The following is a 6,000-nucleotide window of genomic DNA, read 5'->3' on the forward strand; positions in this document are numbered from 1 at the left end:
ATCACGCGTCCGAGGTCATTTCAGGAGTTAGCATATTCGATTTCAGCCTCGGACAACGAGTATTAATACATTTTTCACGATTATCCGAGATTGGACAAATGCCGGTTTATGGCATACCGGCAACCCAAAATGTCTTCCGTTGCTACTCACATTTTGCGTGGCCGCTTGATCTGACCCGAGAAATGTTCTGTGCGATTTCTGGAGAATTTTGTTCCGGGACCCTGACATCCCGAAAAACCGTGTATTATACACTTCAATTTCAGCCGTTCGGGAGGTCGTATCGGACCCTGTTTCATTTTATCCTGGTTTTCTATCACGCGTCCGAGGTTATTTCAGGAGTAAAACTATTCGATTTCAGCCTCGGATAACGAGTATTAATACATTTTTCACGATTATCCGAGGTTGGAAAAATGCTGGTTTATGGCATACCGGCAGCCCCAAATGTCTTCCGTTGCTACTCAAATTTTGCGTGGCTGCTTTATCTAATCCGTGGAACTTTCTTTGCGATTTTCGGAGAATTTTGTTCCGGGACCCTGAAATCCCGAAAAACCGTGTATTATACACTTCAATTTCAGCCGTTCGGGAGGTCGTGCCGGACCCTGTTTCTTTTTCTCCCGGTTTTTCTATCACGCGTCCGAGGTCATTTCAGGCGTTAACCTATTCGATTTCAGCCTCGGATAACGAGTATTAATAAAATATTTACAATTATCCGAGTTTCGGCGAATGATGGTTTATGGCATACCGGCAGGCGGCACCCCCAAATGTCTTCCGTTGCTACTCAAATTTTGCGTGGCAGCTTGATCTGACCTGAGCAACTTTCTGTGCGATTTCCGGAGAATTTTTTTCCGGAACCCTGGAATCGAGAAAATCGTGTATTATACACTTCAATTTCAGCCGTTCGGGAGGTCGTATCGGACACTGTTTCTTTTTCTCCTGGTTTTTCTATCACGCGTCCGAGGTCATTTCAAGAGTTAACCTATTCGATTTCAGCCTCGGAAAACGAGTATTAATACATTTTTCAAGATTATCTGAGGTTCGACGAATACTGGTTTATGGCTTACCGGCACCCCTAAATGTCATTCGTTGCTACTCCCATTTTGTATGTGCACTTTATCTGACCCGAGGAACTTTCTGTGTGATTTCCGTAGGATTTTGTTCCGAGACCCTAGAATCCCGAAAAACCGTGTATTATACACTCCAATTTCAGCCGTTAGGGAGGTCGTACCAGACCCTGTTTCTTTTTCTGCCAGTTTTTCTATCACGCGTCTGAGGTAATTTCAGGAGTTAACCTATTCGATTTCATCCTCGGATAACGAGTATTAATAAATTTTTCACGATTATCCGAGTTTCAACGAATGCTGGTTTATGGCATACCGGCACCCCCAAATGTCTTCCGTTGCTACTCAAATTCTGCGTGGCAGCTTGATCTGACCCGAGGAACTTTCTGTGCGATTTCCGGAGAGTTTTCTTCCGGGACCCTGGAATCCCGAAAAACCGTGTATTATACACTTCAATTTCAGCCGTTCGGGAGGTCGTATCGGACCATGTTTCTTTTTCTCCAGGTTTTTCTATCACGCGTCCGAGGTCATTTCAGGAGTTAACCTATTCGATTTCAGCCTCGGATAACGAGTATTAATACATTTTTCACGATTATCCTAGGTTCGACGAATGCTGGTTTTTGGCATACGGACACTCCCAAACGTCTTCCGTTGCTACTCACATTTTGTGTGGCCACTTTATCAGACCCGAGGAACTTTTTGTGTGATTTCCGGAGGATTTTGTTCCGGGACCCTGGAATACAGAAATACTGTGTATTATACACATCAATTTCAGCCGTTCGGGAGGTCGTAGCGGACCTATTTCTTTTTCTTCCGGTTATCCTATCACGCGTCCGAGGTCATTTCAGGAGTTAACCTATTCGATTTCAGCCTCGGATAACGACTATTAATACATTTTTCACGATTATCCGAGGTTCGACGAATGCTGGTTTGTGGCATACCGGCACCCCCAAATGTCTTCCTTTGCTACTCACATTTTGTATGGCCACTTTATCTGACCCGAGGAACTTTCTGTGTGATTTCCGAAGGATTTTGATCCGGGACCCTAGAATCCCGAAAAACCGTGTATTGTACACTTCAATTTCAGGCGTTCGGGAGGTCGTACCGGACCCTGTTTCTTTTTCCCCCAGTTTTTCTATCACGCGTCCAAGGTCATTTCAAGAGTTAGCCTATTCGATTTCAGCCTCGGATAACGAGTATTAATACATTTTTCACGATTATCTGAGGTTGGACAAATGCTGGTTTATGGCATACCGGCACCCCAAAATGTCTTCCGTTGCTACTCACATTTTGCGTGGCCGCTTGATCTGACCCGAGGAACTTTCTGTGCGATTTCTGGAGAATTTTGTTCCGGGACCCTGGTATCCCGAAAAACCGTGTATTATACACTTCAATTTCAGCCGTTCGGGAAGTCGTATCGGACCCTGTTTCATTTTATCCTGGTTTTCTATCACGCTGTGGACATGGGCCACGGGGGAGCTTGGGAAACAAGCGTTTGCATTTGTGGAGTCGCCACCAATTTTTATGGGAAATTGGAACCGTTCGAATACCTCGTGTCATGTCAAGACACAAAGTAGTGACATGAACACTAAGCAATCGTTACCCTTAGCATTCTATGTCTAGAATGACTCTCGTGGATGCCAATGAACACGGGTGTTCACAGAGATCTGGAGTAAGGGGTGAGGGTACGTATTAGGAAGCTCTTTTGATCGAACACCTAATCCCGCCCGCCTCGATAGCGGCCTCTAATAATGATTAGGGAAGTTATCCGTACTCGATATATCGTCGATTGCATGCATGCAATGCAACATCCAAGTTTTAATCCTAACATGTGAAGATTAGACTAAGTTGGTGAACAATTAATTTTAGCATACAATTAATGTCAAAGTAGGGATTAATGTTCAATTACATGTGAAAACATACAAATGATACAAGAAATAATGATAAACACAATAAAGAAAATTGCAGTAAAGAAAATTACAATAATTACATTGGGATAGGCGATTTATGTCGAAAATACCTTTAAAACGGATAATTTGAGAAAAGAATAAAAGAATAAATTACCGGACAGAAACAGAAGGTGATAACACGATTAATAGTTAATTAAACGTAGGCTAAGTAAACTATGTCAAGGCAGAACGGAGTTCGTGGACGTATTCAACCGAATAAAGCAGCAGAGCGTCGCGTCCTTTGAATAGGCGCGCGGCGATTCTTTGCGTCTGTTCTGACTTTCGACCAATTTTGTGAAGCGGAATTGCGTGTTGTTAATACTCGTTGGTAAATTTATGATTGATTAATCTATTTACTCGGATGAAAGTGATTAACAGGTTAATTACATATGATTAACGGGTCATAAAGCAATAAAACATGGATGAGACGGAATATTACTATTACTTTACATGAATGAACGATTAATTAACGACATGGGTGAATGAAATAAACCAAACATGATGAATGAATGACAAATTAATAATGAATATGTGAATAAACAGATGAAAATATATCAAAGATCGAATTCCAGAAACTCAATATTGATGAATTGAATTTCTACAACCCGGATTGAATTTAATGACGAAAACCCGCAAATATTAATTACTTGGGATTTAAGTCGGATTTAATGATGAATAAAACGTGTTAATGAATGATAAATAATATACATGTGAATTAATATGTTATCGTACCGAAGAAATTAAAGAACAAACGAATAAAACAAATACTGGACGAATTACAGAGGACGAAGGAAGAAAAAAAGAAGCAGGAATTGCGGCAGCCTCACGAAGAGGCGCAGCAGTTGCTGCGTCCTTTCTCGACGGTTTGTCTTCTGGAAATCCGTAAAAGAGAGTTTTAAAGCATGGTTTTAGAAATTGGTTTTAGTTCGTACTTTCGACATAAACCTTACAATTGATACAAAAAGTAAATAACAATAAATAAAAGGAGAGATTTACACCCTCAGACTTACATGTTTGACGAAACGAGAAGGACTAAGTTATCGATTAGTGATGCTCGACGCGAATGTAAAGAAAGTGCCCTCGTAAGAGGAAAACAAATAGATTAATTAAGTTGATTGATGTGTAGTTGATCAAATTGGTCGGTCATGCAAACGAGGTTGGTACTCAGAAGGATCCGAGTTTACGTGGTCGAATGTTCAAGCACGTAGACGCCAAAAAGTAAGAACAAAGGTCTAGAATGCAAAGGGAGAAGAGAAGGGCGGACACTCGCGTGAGAAATATGAGGAGCGAAGGCTCCTATTTATACTAATCACGTGGAGGAATTATGGTAAGAGTAGGATACGGAAGGAAAGATCCGGAAATAACCGACTTAGGTTAAACACGGAAACTTGGACAAAAAGAAAGCCCTGGGAACAGGCGCAGCAGGTGCTGCGTCCCTTGGAAGAGGCGCAGCACTTGCTGCGTCCTTTCCCGGGTAGGTTCCTCTGCGCGTAGAAAATGCGTTTGACAGCCTGTCGTATTTGAGGCATAACTTTCTCTACAAGACTCGGAATAGGGTGATCTCGGTGGTGTTGGAAACCTAAGAAAGAGATCTAGAACTTTCTGTGGAATAGGCCTGACCCAAAAAAGTAGTTAACACCTCGTAAAACGGGCCAAAAGGTCGGGTTGTCATTTTAGCTAAATGAAATGCACATTTTGTAATGTAAACTTTTAGTTTAGCCTAAAGATGTGACATGGGACTCAAATTGAGATATAATCCCAACATTTTATGACATCCTAACCTAAGGTAGACAAGCACATTGCTTTGACTCGGAATTTGACGGTTTTAGGAAATGAAGACGGTTTTTGACCCGGACTCCAAATGTACTCTAATTACTGTCAAAACGACCGTATCGGCACGTAGATGACAACTAAGAGGTAGACATTAATGTTTGAGCAATAACTTGACGATAAACTTACGAACTGTCACAAATCGTTCCGCGTACCAAACATGCGGCCCAATCATCACCGGGTGGTTTGCGGGAGGTGCAGAAATGAGGTATCTACAGAGCCCCCACTTTGACCGAGGCTTGGACAAGGCGAAAGTCAAAGTATAGCCATCAGGTCAATCGAAGATTACAACCTGACGACTATGGCGACGCGAGGCGGCTCAAGGGGTCTGAACCAAGGACCTGTCGTCGGGAACATTTTAGAGTCTGTCGACTTTCGGGGAGGGTCGTTTAAAGTCCATTAGACTACGTAAGGAGGCTCGCCAGGCATAAGAAGAGACCATACTTGAGACTTCTTTCTCGAGATGCTTCTGGAAGTGCATAGGAGCTAAGGTTAAGCGTAGGATCTAAGGGTTAAGCGTAGGAGCTAAAGGTAAGCGTAGGAGCTAAAGGTAAGACCTAAAAGTTATGTAAGGATTTGTGCTAGGGTGTGGGGCCCTAAAGGAAAGCATCGACGGGAAGGAGGTCAAATATAAGTTCAACCTAAAGGTAACCAAGGTTTGGGTATAGGAACTCTAAGAAAAGGTGATCCTAAAGGATTATGATCCTTAAGGGAAAAGGTGATCCTAAAGGAACGTGATCCTAAGGGGAAAAGTGTATGAACTCTAGGGAGTTCGGGAACCTAAAAGAAGCTAGGTGTGTGAACCTGGATATATAAAACTAAAAGGACGTCTGGTATGGGAATTTAAAGGCTTGTGAACCTACAGGAATTGGGATCCTAAGGTTAAGTTTAGGAACTGCTGGGTTACTAATTCTTGTTTTAAACGCGTGCGTTTATGCTTTCTGAGGTATGAGAACTCCAAAAGGATTTATGGGTTTATGAACCTAAGGATGTTGGTATGGGAGCTTAAAGGTTTATGAACCTAAGGAAGCCATTTTGAGATCTAAGAATCTAAGGGTAAGAATCCTAACTTTGGGTTTACGAACCTAAGGAAGGAGGCGCTAGTTTGGGAACTTCTGGAGAACGACACCTTTGCCGAACTCTGTGAGGAAACAAAAGTATCG

The sequence above is a fragment of the Silene latifolia genome, chromosome 10 (genome assembly GCF_048544455.1).
Source record: "Silene latifolia isolate original U9 population chromosome 10, ASM4854445v1, whole genome shotgun sequence".
NCBI classification, from domain to species: domain Eukaryota; kingdom Viridiplantae; phylum Streptophyta; class Magnoliopsida; order Caryophyllales; family Caryophyllaceae; genus Silene; species Silene latifolia.